This window comes from Peromyscus eremicus, chromosome 5 (assembly GCF_949786415.1).
Source record: "Peromyscus eremicus chromosome 5, PerEre_H2_v1, whole genome shotgun sequence".
Taxonomy (NCBI): domain Eukaryota; kingdom Metazoa; phylum Chordata; class Mammalia; order Rodentia; family Cricetidae; genus Peromyscus; species Peromyscus eremicus.
In genome coordinates, this window is record NC_081420.1 from 30088036 (window position 1) to 30104538 (window position 16503).

Sequence of the window (16503 nt, forward strand, 5' to 3'; positions counted from 1 at the left end):
TTCTGGCAATCCCATAGCTCATTCCTGGGACCTCTTTGAAATAAAATTATACGTGGTGCCATTTCCCTTCCTTCTGAAATTCCTATTGCTATATTTTTAGTACATTTCGGGGGGAGTAAAAAGCATCACTTACTCCTAGTTTTCCATACAACTGCTCCTGATGACTACCTTCTTTTAAAGAGGTTTTCAAAGGCTCTGCAGCCTGAATTAACTTCTCTGTGAGAAAAGGTCTTTTGTGGTTTATAAATTTTAATGCAGGATACTAACTGCCAGGATATTCTTGGACCACAACCAGGGCTTTAAGCAGCCTCCTGTAGCAGCTGAAATGAGGCCAGCCTGACCTGCACCTGGACATAGGGTCCTTTCATCCTTCACGTTCAAAGTCAGGAGACCTCCTGGTTTCGACCTTCGGACATCAAGACTTTCCTTTTAAAATCCATTTCCTGGAAATAGGTCTTTGCTGTGCTGATGGATAATTTTTCACTTCATATTTTCTTAAGGTACATAAATTCTTCTTTTTCTTCTTGCAAATAAGTGAAAATAAGGTATGGGGATCCAGGGTCTTCTCCATATGAAACGGCATAAACCATTGCTGTCCTGGATTTTTAAATTCTTCATTAGCAACAGGGGATTTCTACACTGCCCTATTCATTCCCTATTCCTCTTCAGACACTGAACTTATTATTTTGATTAAAAGTGCTGAGTAAGAGAATGTTGCTGAAAATTACCCTCTTAAGTGAATGCCTGAGCCTTTAACCACACAGGGACCTGTTCTGCTCCCATGGCTATTTGGAGGCCCTTAATCAATGTGGCAGTGAAGAAAAACAAGGTGTTTTGAGACTTAGTGCCTGCCTTGTGCTTTATGCATCCTCTTTCTTCCCCAATACCAGGAAATTCTCTTGGAATAGAGAGCCACTCCAAGCCAGCCAAGTGCATTTTTGCAAAATTTTAAAAGACGCTCCCTCCGGGGCTGTAGATTGACAAGGACATCCTTCTACGTGCACCGTAGACTCACATCTTGGCCAGCTGACATTCTTTTCTTTGGGCTTAGCCAAGGGAGCACAAGCTGGCTGATAGCAAATTTGACTCTCTGGAGAGCAGCTGTGTTCAGTGTGTGAACTGTGCACTAAGGGTGGCCATCTCTCTGGACACATCCCCGGTGCTCGGCCTTAGCCAGCTGCCCATTGATTGCTGCTAAGCTGCTGATACTAGTCAGCAGGATGGATAGTGGGGTTTGGGTAAGACAGCTGCTTTCTGGGTGGAGGTGTGACGATCTCTTGAGCTCAGTGGTTTGGCTGGGGGAAAAAAACAGCCTAAATGACCTTTTGTGGTTATATAAATGAAAAAAATCACAGAAGCCATTGCTTCTGAGATATATCCTAACAGTGCCCTCTGTGTTTGTCAAAAACTCCCCTCCCAGTGATCTCAGTATGTAAATGCTAAAGAAAGCCCCTGAGAAGGAGCCTCCTAGAAAGAAATAAAATGTGACCATTACCTCCTCCAAAATGAGGGTAAGGCTTACGTAAGCACATTTGAAGAACTGATTTCTATGTGAGCACAGATGGTAGACATTAACAGGAAGTGGGGCCATCCTGGGGACCACTGCATTGCAAGTAGGAACAGCAGCCACTAGAGATTTCATTATTATCCTGGGCACTGGGGTTGCAAATACAAGGCAAAGGTACCCAAATGCCAATGCTGATGGGCACAATTACTGTTCTTCAGCTTCTTTCTTTCAGCTTCTTGGTGTCGGACCTGAGTGGTTTCAGTCCAAGTAAGACTGAGGTCTCAGGGAGTCACTCGTTGGGAACAGAGCTAACAACTGCTTTGAAAAACAAGGGAAAGCACTTGTGAAGCTGCGTGACTTCCATGTCAGGGAGAAAGAAGCCTACCAGGTGCCAAGGAATTTTTGGTTGCTATGGCAACCAGAACAGAAGTCCATTCTGTGGGCCCCCAACTGGTTCTTAGCTTGTACCTTCCCTGGAGTGCTCATGCCCAGGAAGCCAGCAGAGCAAGCAGGAAGAGAGAGGTCTCAGATAGGAAAGAATGCAGAGCTCCAGTGCAGCTGGCCTAAAACATGGGAGTGCAGATGGGCTTAGGCCACAGGGAACTGATTAAGGAACTTTCAACTTTCAAAGGCCAGGCCTTACCAAAGTGTTTGATTTTGTTTCCAAGCTCTTTCTTTGGATAATAAATAAAGGATGAGTTAAATAAGAGATGTAAAGCTGACCCTCTGGAGGGGAACCAACCCCATCCCATTCTGCAGAAAATAGTCGGGTTTGACTGCAATGCTATGACCACCATGAAAGGTACTCAAAAGCAAAGTGTACACTCAATACTCAAAAATACTCAAAAGCAGTGGGATTTGCCGATTGAATGTTCACCCCCACTCAGCACTAGAGAAGGAACCCAGGGCCTTTAAGTGTTAGGCAAGTGCTTTACCATTGAATCACATTCCTCAGTTCTTGGAATGGTTGTTAAAAAAGATATAGCTCTCCTACTTAGCACTGCATGGCCTCAGCTACATTACTTAGCCTTTCAAGTGTATAATGTGGGGTGTGTGCTTGGCATGTATGAGGCAGAGGCAGACATTAAATAAGGACTGTTTGGATTAGAGCAAGCCGATCCTAATGATAGCTATTAATAGTGATCATAATGAGATAAGAACTAACCCTTTCAAAATACATCAAGCATTCCTGACCTAGGCAATAAAAGTCTATGATCTTCGCGTTCAGATACAACTCTGGGTTCTTAAGTGTTCTGAAAGCTTAAATCACTGATATTGAAAAAAATGTTTATTTATCCTTTCAGAATTTCATGCCATATTTTTTAATCATATTCATTTTCCTTCCCCATTCTTCTCAGATTTTCTCCCACCTCCCTACCCACCAAACTCTAGATTCTCTCTCTTTCTCTCTCTAAAATATGGCATGCTTCATGAATTTGGGTGTCATCCTTGCATGTGGGCCATGCTAATCTTTTCTGTATGGTTTCAATTTTAGTATATGTGCTGCTGAAGGGAACAAAGGATCACTGGCTTTTCTTTTCTGGGAAAGAACACTGTGCCTGGAAGTTAGCTTCCATCTCTCTCACCTGGAGTATGGACGGGGCTTGGGACATGAGGGTCTCTAGTGTCTCTTGTTTTACAGTTGGCATCAGCCCTCCTGCGCACCATCTTCCTACTCTTCTCAACTTCTGAGAAGTTTGTGAGACTTTCCAGAGACTCCTGCGTTTCCGGAAGGCAGAATCTTAGAATGGTAGAGATTTCTCACGCTCGAAGCTGAGCAGCGGCTTGGTTTTGTTTTGGTAGGCAACAGCCTTTGAGTTTTACTTAATGGAGCCTGTTCTTTAAGACTCAGGAAGACAGACAAAGAACAGAAAGCAAGTCCCAGGTGCCCTTGGGTTCTGCCCTTGCTGCCGGCACCTCTGCTGTGTGCACAGAGAGAGGCCTTTGCAAGGACCACCTTTTAGATCACATTCTAAGATGTCCGCAATTTGAGTGCATTAGCTACCACAAAATGGGTCTTTCCTGCTGGGAGGTAATCATACCATGTGGAGGTATTTACTTGGTAATTTATTGAGCCAGAGTTGTTGGTTAAGTGTAGACAGAGCTGACAATCAGGGGGCTACTTTGGTTTGCGGTTCCTTTGAATCATTCCAACTTTTCTCTGTGCTTCCTCATCTTTGGTGAAAAACTAACAACTCTGGGCATGGCTTTTGTCTTCTCTGCGTTTGAGCAGTTTTCTCATGGGTGGAAAGGAGAGCACACCAGAGTTAAGCAAACACCTAACCCTGGAGATGTGGTTTTGTGCTAAATGCTGGCCTCCCTTCTAAAAACTCTTAAGACCATTTCTTGGAGAAATGGATATGGCTTTGTGTGCCCAGATCCCCTTCTCTCTTCTTACCCACTCCATCTTCTTCTTCTTCTTCTTCTTTTTTTAATTACGTCTATCTAACCCAAAGTGTTTTCCTTAATGAAATTGTGTCAGCAGAGAGTCTCAATACTACTTTGGACTTTCATATGCAGGGCATTATTTCCTAAATATATCCAATGTGTGAACAAGGGTTTTTTTTTACAAGTATTCTGATGCTCCTGCCCATATGAGGCATTTGGTAGTATGTGCAGCTGACAAAGCAATAAGTAGGCCAAGAGAAAGAGGTGGCACTCTGGGATAGCCTGCTTCTTGGGAGATGCCCTCAAATCAATGTTTTAAAGATAAGAGACCAGGAATGTTCACCTTGGTATATAGAAACAGACCTTCCAAATACTGAGATAATTATATACCAGAGTAGGCTTCTGAAGTAAGAAGCCCATGGCTAGATAACCACCTGCCAGGCTTATCATAAAAAGGTCAAATGCTCTATATACACATGGAGCTTCTGTACTATAGAATTATTGAAAACAGGAAATCCAGACAAACTTTGAATTCTAGTGATATGCACTGCCAAACACATAAATTTATTTAAATATGCTCTGCCTATCAAGATTTAACTTAAAAGAGAAGTTCAACATCTTACTTACCTACGATGTACTTTCAGTAGAGTTTCAATATGCTTGAGTTTTGTGTTTCCTACGTTATTGGAATATGAGCCTCTCCCATCTCATGTTCTTTATTACTAGTAAAACATTTGATAATTTTCTCTTCATGTGGTGTGAGATTTGTATCCTGCTTAAAACATTAGACTTGGTAGGCTTCCACTATTAACTCCATCATTACAGAATAGGTTCCTCAAGATACCCAATAAATGATAAGCTTTGGAGTAGGTTCAAGTGTCTTGAGCTTTTGGGCAACAGATTGAAAAGAAAACAAGAAAGAAAGTCAAAGGATGAATTTCTTGGTGTGTAGCCAGATGTCACTATAGCTAATACTTGAGATAATCAACCTACAGGAGGAAAGGGTTACCTGAGGGTCAGTTTTCAATGGCAGCCAATTGGCTGAGCTGACTCAGTGCTTTTAGGCCCCTGGTAGAGTAGCAGCACATCATAGAAGTGTATAGCAAACCAAATCATTCACCCTGTGGTCAATAAATAAAAGAGAGTGAAGAGGAGTTGAGAGTCTCACACTCCCCTCTAGGACTTATCCCCCATCCACCACCACCCATGTCTTCCCACTAGGTCCTCCCTCTTAAAGGCTCTACTGCTTTCCAGTGGTATCACCCTGGAAGCCAAGCCTTGAATACTTCATATCCCAACTCTAGCACATGTTCTTTTCTAAACAATTTCCCTCTGGCTTTCATTTACTCTTCATAGATCATATCCTAAGCATGGGCTGACTAAAGACTTGTAACTACTTTTCTATATGAGCTAGGTCTTGATTTCTCCTTAGTGGGATCAAAATCAGAGGTGCCATTTTATAGCTCCTGTATCTTGGACCTTCTAGGGTTCCTGTCCCTGTCCAAATCAAGCCCCTATGGCTCCTTAGATTGGGGATGACTAAGCAGTTACAAGAATGTCCAGTATGTGGATAGTTCATCTGAGGTAGATGCTGGGCAAAGAGAAATGTCACTTTTGGTTACAGGAAGAGGACAATGTTATGTTTAAAGTGCTTAGTCCACAAATCCAGTGTGAAGGGTGGCAGCAACTGATCACAGTAAGACTTCTATGAGTGTTAGAAGCCTAATGAAGGGCATCCCTCTAGCCAGAGATGACTGGAGACAAAACGATCCACAGCCTGGCCATCTCCCCCTAAGCTCTCAATGAATGTCAAAAGCCCAATTCTGAGTTTCTGAGGCTCTCCAACTAGATCATAAATGAAGAAGAAACATGGAACGACAAATACAGACCCAGTACTGCCATTAAGGACTGGAGAACCTTACGTGACCCAGGGCAAAGGATGTCACCTTGCTATTTTGAGAAACCTTTGCATCTTCCATATTTCTACACAGTTGATTGCTGGATTTCTTGAACAAATTTAGACCTGTAAAGCAAACTTTCCTCCATGTTTTGGGAGGATAAGAAACAGAAGGGATATGTTTCAAATTTTACTTAACCACTTTAGCAATTGTTAGCATTCACATAGCTTTTGTTTGTTTGTTTGGTTTTTTTTTCTGTTTTTTTTTTTGTTTTTTTGTTTTTTTGTTTTTCGAGACAGGGTTTCTCTGTGTAGCTTTGCGCCTTTTCCTGGAACTCACTTGGTAGCCCAGGCTGGCCTCGAACTCACAGAGATCTGCCTGCCTCTGCCTCCCGAGTGCTGGGATTAAAGGCGTGTGCCACCACCGCCCGGCCTCACATAGCTTTTTAAAATTTAAGGAAAGGGCCTGGAGAGGTGACTCAGTGGTTAAGAGCATTTTTTTGTTCTTACAAAGACCCAGGTTCAGTTCTCAGAACCCACACGGTAGCTCACAAACATTTGTTACTCTAGTTCTAAGAGGACCAATATTCTCTTCTGACCTCTGTGAGCCCCAGGCATGCATGTGGTATACATTCATATATGCAGACAAGACTTTTACATACATAAAATCTAAAATAAAATGAAAAAAGTATAACTATAAGAAGCTTCTATTTTATTGAAGAAATGCTAATTATTGAGATGATATAGCAGTGAATGTCATACTAAATTTAGGAAAATCCATTTATATAATATTCAGTGTTTAATATTGTTATGTATATCTATTTTTGATATAGTTATTATATAGTTATGTGATATGAAGATTCATATAGTTCTAAATAGTTTTCACGAGAATAGCAATCCATATTCCTCTTCCCATTTCTTCTTCACCAAAGGTGATCATTTTCATTTAATTTACTCATTCTTTTGGTATTTGCCTTGTATATCCAAATAGTATGTGTATGTTCTTTTTGATTTTCATACTTAAGTTTGTTTTTTTTAAAAGACTTCTTTAAAAAAGGAAATAAAGATTATATCTCTCCCACCTTCCACCTACAACACACTCCTCATACACACAGCTTCTATCTCCAACACACACACACACACACACACACACACACACACACACACACACACACACTCTTACACTGTTCTTCTTAGTCCTGTTCTCCCAACATGGTATTATTAAAATTTTTTGTTAAATAGAGTTGCTCTGGAAAAATCCTACTCCTGGCTGATAGCAAGGTGGAACATTATCATAACTTTACTCCTTTCTAAACTGTTTCCCCTACCCTGGAGTTATTGGTTGTCTTGATCTAAAACTTTTTTTGATTAGTAAAAAAGTATCATTATCTCAAAACTGAGCTATCCACTAATTATCTAAATAATTTCTACACACATTCAGATGTATTAGATAGTCTACAAATATTATGTTCTTGGAGAAAATTCTCCAGATCAGTTCTGGTCAGTCTTGACTTTATTCCGCTGTACCCAAAGCCCAGCTGGTATGGTAGGAGGCTGTCTGTCCTCCGCAATGGACAGACAGCCTCTGTTGTAATTTTTTTTAACTTCTCATTTAAGTGGACTATAACTTCCACTTGCTTCCTGAGATGTGATGGAGAGCTGTAAATTCTTTTGAGACCTTATGTTTCTGAGTGTCTTTTAACTTGGGTAATGGACTTATGAAGGTTCAATATAGAACTTAAGTTGCTTCTCAACCTTTTCTCTATTCTGCTTAAGATTTAGCTTTCTTGGCAATGTTTAGTTTCAAAATTCCACTGGTGTTACCTCCTCTCTCGCCTCTTTTGACTACTTGTGTGTTTGCCATGCTCCAATCTCTTTACTGCGGTTTTACTGACATCTGAGGAAGCAGCAGAGCACAGTCTTCCCCCTCCCCCAACTCCACCTCCTCCTCCTGTCTTCTCTCCCTTCCTTCTTCCTCCCTGATATGCATTCCATGTACTAGCCTGTTTGTGTGAAGCTGGCTGGACTAGTTTCCCCATGTGTGGGTGGACATAACTCAAGAATGCTTGATAGAAAAGGTGAAGAGGTGAGTTTCATTGGGAGTCCTCCTGGTATGGATGTACCATGTCAGCAGCATTGAGACCTTACTATTCATTCCAAAGGGACCAAATACCTTTTAAACAACCCAAATCCCTAGTGTGAGGACTTCTGGCATCATTGTTAGATACCCAGGACAACTTCACATAGACATTGCTCCTTCACAGCTAGAGATAATGGACTCAGTTAAAGTTTATCTTTGTCTTATTTGACAAGAAGAAAATTCGGTTTTAAAAGAGCCTTGTAGGTGTGGGTGTAGGTGTGGTTCAGTGATAGGACATGTTGTCTAATACAGGAAAGGCCTTGGACTCTGTTCCCAGCATTGAAAACAAAACTAATGGACAAGCTTACAAACTGGTTGCTAACACAGGTAAGAGAAAACCCTAGTGGTTATTACTGGAACTTATGTGGGTAGAAAAAACAACTAGTTCTTTCCATTACAAATGCTGCCTGATGATGTGAACCTGATGTTCCACACACTGGACCCACAGTTTGGTAATTTTCAAATAGACTTCTCATCTATTTGAACTTGGAATTGTTTTGGCTTATCCTTATGAAAATGGTGGCAAGACAAATTGTGACAGATCAGGTGTCAGTTATAGCTAATAAACTACAAAGCACAGGCCGGATGATGCTCCGGATTCTCACAGCCAGTTAATACTGACTTATTAGCATGTCCATTCAGTATTTGGACAGAATGTTATTGTGTATTTTATTGCTTCAAACTGATTTTCCTGGGGCATTGTCACCCCCTTCTGATTCCTTCAGGACTGTTAGGGAACATGGAGGCAAACTATGACTCTGCCTGCCAGGTCACGGTGTTGACATTTGTTTTTCCCACATGCTGCCCATCGGTCTTCCTCCCTCCCTCCCTTTCCACTTCCTTCTCTTTCTCCTCTATCCTGGATAAAAATTCAGTGTGCTTTTTGTACGTGTGAAGCTGGCGGGAATGTTTTTCCCCATGTGTGGGTGGATGTAACTCAAGAATGTAGCCTGAGATTTAGCTGCACATCCTGCCCTTTGAAGAGACTTTCTGTGAAGAATGCTGGCGTTTCCTGGGAAGCCAGGAGACTTGTGCTCAGAGGCAGACCCTATTTTCGTACGGACGACCACAGCAGTCAGAGGGTGTCAGAAGGATGAAAGAACACCCTATTGTGATTCTAGAGACTGGCCTTGGAAAGTTGCTCAGAGACCCGAGAAGATTGGCTTTTCAGCTTATCAAAAGTTAAAATGACCAACCAGCGCTCCCTCCGTCCCCCTTCTTTATATAAGAAGGAGAAACATTTACAGACTCCCTCATAGTGGCATCTGTGCTTCTGTTATTTCTCATTGAAGAAAGCAAAAACATGGCAAATGGTTATTTTTATTCATTATTTTTTCAAGTAAATGTGATTCTTACTAACCACATAGGTATAAGTGCCACAGAATGACCCAGCAGTCAGACATTTAGTGTATCAGCTGTTGATTGTATGCATCTTCTAGCAGAGCCCTAACTATGGCAGATCACATATGTGAGATTTTAAGCCCTGTAACCAAGAATCCTGGTTAGAGAGTTTAGAGCCCAAATCTTTGACTCAACTCATATGGGTCCAAAGTAATTGCTGAGTTCCTGTTGCCGTACTGTTCTTCCCACAGCTTGAAAACAATAAGTCAATAGAAGAGCAGACAGTTCTCTGCGGAAGATTCGCATTCAGTTATGCTTCTTTTATTAGCCTCCCCCTATCTGCAGCAGAACCTGAAAGGACATAGCTTCATAGATATCTGTGTGGACAGAAGATGGGAGGGAGAGGATTTGCACAGATTCCTAGCAGTCTTTGGCTTCTCTGATTGACAGACAATGCTGGCATGTGTCTAGGCTTGTGTGCATAGCAGAGCCTTGGTGTGTGAGACCACAGGACTCCTCACATCTACAACACTCCATGGCTCTGGGAGAAATCTTAGGGTACGGGGTTCAAGGTGCTTCTCAAAGCGGGCAGTTGAAGATAGCAGTGAAGAATACTAAATGGGAAGTCAGATGTGGATCTGAGTCCCAGCTATTCATCAAGCAAGTTGCTGACTCCTCGGCAGCTATTTCCCCTAGGAGAAGAGAGATATACATTGAGTATTCCTTATCTGAGAAACGGGGATTGGACCTGTTTTATATTTTGAAATATTTGCATTTAATAATGACATATCTTGAAGACGGGGCTGAAGTCTAATGAAATCCATGTATGTTATAGAGGCACCTTACACACATACACTGACTGTCATCTTACACAGTGGTTTTAGTATGTCATATGAGGCCGAGTGTGGTGTTTTTACTTGTAGTATTCTACAGCATTCCAGAAATTTCAAGTTTTGGATAACTTTGCAGGCTTATAGTAAAGTCTGTCTACTGTTTTATTTTTTTTTAAATGGGAGTATCTTAATTCAGAGTCTCAAACACATCCGTCCTAATCAATAAGACCTCCAAGTTGAGTAGTCCAAGACTGCAGTCTAACTTCCAATTTAGGAATGGGGACATACAACCTGCAAGATCCCCACCTCTCAATCTTACTTAGTAGCTACTTGGGGTGGCACAAGGTCACAGGCCCTCTGTCAGCCACCAATACCCACAGCAGGTGTCAATTAGATTTCAGAGGTGTGAGGCAGCCTGTGCCCTGGAGGTCTGCTTGGGGACTGGCCTTACAGTTCAGGGTTTTCACTTTTTATACTAGCTCATTTACAGATGTTTGATCAGGTGTGAATTTCTACCAAAAAGACTGTAAAAAAGAAATTTAACACGTGATCCTGAAATGCTTTACGAAGGGTCAGACTTTACAGGAATTACCACTGGACTTTTAAAATCCGAACAAAGTTGTTTTCTTTGTCATTTCCTTGTGCTGCGCTTGGCAGGAAGGTTCAGAAGTTCACAGTGGCCACACTGGCTACTGTCACAGAGCCTCTTTGCTCCTCTTTCCTCCTCCTTCACCTTGCAGTTGCCCAGTGGTCTTGACCATCTATCTGACACTTCCTTCAGTGCCAAGCCTCGGGAATTAAGAACCGTGCTGAAGAGATTCCCTGCTCTTCCGCTGTGACACCTGTCTCTTACCATTATAACATCAGAGGTCTGGAGAGCTTATCATGTGCTGACCCAGTTCTGAGTGCTTCCCATGTAGTCACCCATTAGGCAGTTATGAAAACCATAGCCTGCCTACGATTGTGTGCTAAGAAATAATCAGGTCAGGATCTGAACCTAGGTTCTTAACCAACTATAGAGCACATATGGCAACCATTTTAATAAATGTGTCAGTTTCCCCCACAAAAGGTCCCATGCTGTAGCACAGGCTGGCATTGAACTCATGGTAATCCAGCCCCTCAAATGCTGGGATTACAGGTGTGCCCTACCACATCCACCAATTTTCAGCATCTTTCAGGGCACAGTTCAGGCTATATAGTTGCACCCACTGACCTCAGCTATCTCCAGACACCCACTGACACCAGCATCCCCGGAACTCTTTTATCTTCACAGACTGAAAGTACATCCATTAAACACCTGTTACCTTCCTAGCCCTGGGAAAGTCTTGCTATGTTCTCCATCTTGTGAATATATCATTCCAAGTTCTCCTGTAAGCACAATCATATACTCTTTATCCCTTTTATGATTGATGGATTTGACTGAGAACAATGTTCTTCAGGTTTGTCTGTGTAGAAGCATGTTAGAATGTCCTTCCTTCCTTAATGCTGCTAAATATTGCATTGTAAGCACTTACCACATGCTGTTTACTCTTTCTTCTGTCCCTAGATGGTTGGGTTGGGTTCTACCTTTTGGCTGTTGTATGTGAGCAGTGTTGCTGTGGACACAGGTGTGCTCCTAGCCCCACGTGATGACCAGATTTATGTCAACTTGACTTGAGCTAGAGTCATTTTGGAAGAGGGGACCTTAATTGAGAAAATGTCTCTACCAGATTGGCCTCTGGGCAAGCCTGTGGTGCATATTTTGATTGATAATTGATGTGGGAGGGGCCAACTCATTGTGAACAGTACCACTCGTGGGCTGGTTGCCCTGGGAGCTGTAAGAAGTCAAGCTGAGAAAGTCATAAGGAGAAAGCAAGCAAACAGCATTCTTCCATGGCTTCGTCAGTTCATGCCTCCAGGTTCCTGCCCGGACTTCCTTTGATGATGGACTGTGATGTGGAAGTATAAGAAAAATAAGCCTTTTTCTTCCCAATTTGCATTTGGTCATGGTGTTTTATCACAGCAATAGAAATTCTAAGATACCCTGCTTTCTATTCTTGTATGTATAGACCCAGAAGTCCCTGAAGTGCAATTGCTGGATCACATGGAGGTATTATGTTCTCTCTTTTGAGGGACTTCCACATGCTTGATCATAGCATGGCACCATTTTACATTCCTGTCAACACTGCACAAAAGTTGCAATTTTTCTACTTCCTTAGTAATATCCCATTTTTGACAATAGCCATTGTTGTAGAATGCACCTCATCATGGTTGGGTATATATTATTTTTCACACAAGGAAAAAGTCTTTCTTTACCCTGACTTTGGATGGGAGTGCCCACAACCTATGCTTTGAAGAAAAATTTAAAAGCCAGCTCTGCCACTGAATGGCAACCCAGGACACATTTGACAGCCTATACTTAAGCTAAAGAGGGCTGTGACCTTTAACAGGTACTGGCTGCACCACCAGCCATTGCTGTTCCTTACTGATATCCCAGGAGAATCTGGGCTGTGAATCCTGTCCTGACTCCTTGGGTGGGGAATGTGCTGCCTAACACATTACTAGGGGCAGCTTTCTGTGGCTGTTATGTAAACAGGACAGTGTCTTTCCACGTGTAAGGGTCAAGCATGGACACTACTCCAATTTCAGCAGAGGTGACAAAGACCAACACTGAGATCCACACATGGAGAACCTTCTATTTTAGCAGTAGTCAGAATATCAATGCACTGCTATGTTTGTGTAGACCTTGAAAATGCTTGGTCAAGGAAAGACTAAATTGAGTGACCATTTCCTTATTTTTTTTCCTACACTTTCACATGTACACTGTACATTATTCTCACAACGGACAGAGGCAGATGTTGTTTATGCCTTGCTCAAGGGCACATGGTTGGTGAGAAGACATGGGATCAGAGCCTATGTGTTATTCAGCTTTCTAACACTGTGAGAAAGTTCTGGAGATATTGGTGTATCAGGAGGGAAAGTTTATTTTGGTTCATGATGTCAGAGGTTTCAGTCCATGGTTGTGTGGCTCCATTGCCTTTGGGCCTAAGGCAAGGCAGACCATCATGGTGGGAAGTAAGTGATAAAGAAGCTTGTTCATCTAATGGTGACCAGAAAGTAAGAAGAGAAAGGCTGCTGAGGTCCCATTATCTCCTTCAAGGGCACAACTATGGTAACCTAACTTCCCCCCACTAGGCTCTACTTCCTAACGGTTCCACTGTCTCCCAGTGCCATCAGCTGCTGTCCAGACTTCTTACACATGGGTCTTTGGACAATGTTTATTCAGACCACAATGTCTGGCATCCAGCTCCAAGTCAGTCTTTGGTTTTGACAGAAATGATCCCATGGAGTGAACACTTGATGGATTCGAGAAGCTTGCCTTCTTCAGGACTTTTCTGGGCTTGAGACAAGTTACTCTGTTGTGTGGTACAGAGAGTGTTCACCTATGCCTTAGTGTTTTGAAGTTCAGTGTAGGAGTTCAGCTCGGTGAGGACAAGCATATCTCAAGGGGTCTTCTTAGCCACCAAATCCCCCTGCAAACAATTATTGTTTAATTTGGTTGAGTCTCTTCTGTTTGTCTTAAATTTATTTATTTTGGTGTGTGATTGTGTGTGTGTGTGTGAATTTGTATGTGCTCATGTGTATAAACATGCATGAAGATGCCAGATGTCAATCTTGAGTATTGTTCCTCAGGAGCCATCCATCTTGTTCTTTGAGACAGGGTCTCTCATTGGCCTGGAGCTCGCTGATTAGGCTAGACTGGCTGGTCAGCAGGCCCTAAGGACTTACCTCTTTCTTTGCTTCTCCAACACTGGGATTTCAAGTGCACACCACTATACTCAATTTTCTAAAAGAATTTTATTTCTTTATTTTAATTTTGGGAGGCATTGTATGTCAACAGTGTATGCGTAGAGGGCAGAGGACAGCTTGTAGGAATTTGTCCTCTCTTTTTACCATGTGGGTCTCAGACATCAAACTCAGGTTGTCAGGCTCTGCAGCAAACATTTTTGCCTGTCGAGCAAGTTTGTCAGCAGCACTCCCACCCTGTCCTTCAATGGTGGGTGCTGAGGTCACAGATATGTGCTACTGTGTCCAGTTTTGACACGGGTGCTGGAAATCTGAACTCAGGTCCTTGTGTTTGCATGGCAGGCATTTTACTGATGGAGACATCTCTGTAGCCCTGACCTTGGAGTCTTAGGTGAAATTTCTTCACACATCAGGCTCTGTCTTGCTCAAAACTCCATAATTTCACAAATAAGTCACAAATGAAAGATGATTTACTTTAGTTCATAGTTTTGGGGGTTTTAATCTAGGGTCAGGCAGCTCCACTGCTTTGGGGACTTTGGGGGGCAACATATGACAAGGAGCCTGTAGTAGAATGAACTTCATCTTATGCAGTTTGGAAACAGAGAGAGAGAGGAAAGGGCTGACACCCCACAATCCCTTTGAGGATATAATTCTAGTGATCCAAGATGTCTCACTAAACCTCAGGTCTTAACAGTTCCACTACCTCCTAACAGTGCCAGTTCAAGACATGACCTGTAAAGAACATTGCAGATCTAAATTATAGCAACAAGCTAATTTAGAGCATGAGATGTTGATGTAAGATGATGTTTTCTTTTTCTGATACATAGAGTTCAAAATCCTTGGCTTTGGAAATATGACTCAGTAGGTAAGAGCACTTTCTGGGCTAGTGTGAGCACTTGAGTTCAAATCCCCAGCACTTACGTAAAAACTAAGTGTAGCCACACTTGAGCTTTTCATCCCAGCATCATACAAGGTGGAGAAAGGCACATTGCTGGGGCTGCTGGCTGCCAGCTTAGCTCCAAGTTAATTTAAAGACCCCATCTCAAAGAAATAAGGTGGCCAGAACAGGACATCTGACATCCCCTGACCTCCGTGTACACACAGATGTGCACACCCACATGTGCACACCCACACGCGCGCGCGCACACACACACACACACACACACACACACACACACGCACACTATTCTATTGTTTTAGAAGAATAAAGATATGTCTTGGAATGACTGGGATAGAGTCGAAGGCTGGATGACTTTACCGAGAGGAGTGAGATAAATGTGCTCAATGTTCATAGACGCCAAGAAGACTAGTAGACAAGAGAACTGTCAGGGCGTCGTGATGGCCAATGTAGGGAGATGTCAAAAAGGACAGAGATGGGCATCCCGAGCAGGAGGCAGGCCACAGCAGCTGTGGCGAACAAGGCTAAGCATCTCCTAAGAGAATGGACACAACCTCAGCTGTAACAGCTGCATGATTTGTAAATGAACGCTAAACTTGCTAGATTTTGTTTTAAAAGATTTCGTATCAGAGTTGCTCATTAAGAAAGAGACCTCATGATTTCAAGGTTTCAAGCCATGCCTGATAATGTATATATCCCAGAAGATGAACTCAGCTCTTCCTGTCATATAAAGACTCTACATGGAAGTACCCACTTCCTCCATGGGAGCCATAACTTGCAGTTATGGAGTGCCAAGTAACAAGCTAAGAGATGAAGTGGGTCAGGACGTAGAGTCTCAGCTAACCCAGAGCAGCAGCCCTTGTCAGTAGCTGTGAGGATCCTAAAGCACTGGGTGATTTTCATGGCCTGTGTCAAGGTAAATATACATCTTTTGTTAGGTGAGTCATTTCATCCCCCTCACATAGTCAGGATGACAAAGATGATTGTACTGTGGGGCAAACCTGCAAAGGTCAACTCTGACAAGCCAAGGTCAACTCTTGTATACTCTGAAAAATCACTCACAAAACCATTGCAGAAAAGGGAAACCACATGTAATGATCAAAGGCTAAGTTTTAAAAGTGGGGTTTTTATTAAGGAATATTACTCATAAGCACACATATAAATTTTCTTTATTACATGTGTATGAGAGAGTATGTATGTGTATGTGTATAAATGTGTGTGTGTGTGTGTGTGTGTGTGTGTGTGTGTGTGTGTGTGTAGGTGTGTGTAGGACAGAGGACAACTCTCAGGAGTTCGTTCTCTCCTTTCATTGTGGGTTTGGGGGATCAGCCACGTTTTTAATATTTCTAAATACAAATATGTTTGTAGATGCACTGTCAGATTTCCCAGTTTTTTATTTTGAGCTAGTGTTTGATTATTTTCATGAATTTAACAGGGAATTTGTCTTTAACATTGCTTATTATTCAAGTGAAACATGGTTTAGAGAAAGTATGTCTCAATATAAAGTTGAGATTATTGCTATCAAAATTCCCATTTCTAAATGTTAATAAATTGGATCTTTTAGAAGGAAATGTGCACTCTATGAAAGTGAATTTGGTTGAACTGGTACTAATAGAAGCAATATTTTAATAAAAACATAATGCATTTAAATGGAGTACAATTTCATTAAAAATAAATATCCATTTTGTATAATAAACCATACTTGGTTATTTA

General features: G+C 42.1%; 1 protein-coding gene and 1 non-coding gene across 2 annotated transcripts in view; one reads left to right on the forward strand and one right to left on the reverse strand.

Annotated features, from left to right (window-relative positions):
• Positions 1 to 16503, forward strand: part of Mylk4 (myosin light chain kinase family member 4) — a 76275-nt gene that overhangs the window by 22944 nt on the left and 36828 nt on the right. The window lies entirely within an intron of this gene.
• On the reverse strand, positions 2920 to 3024 carry LOC131912193 (U6 spliceosomal RNA). Its single transcript, XR_009379589.1, has one exon. It is a non-coding gene; the product is annotated as a U6 spliceosomal RNA (small nuclear RNA).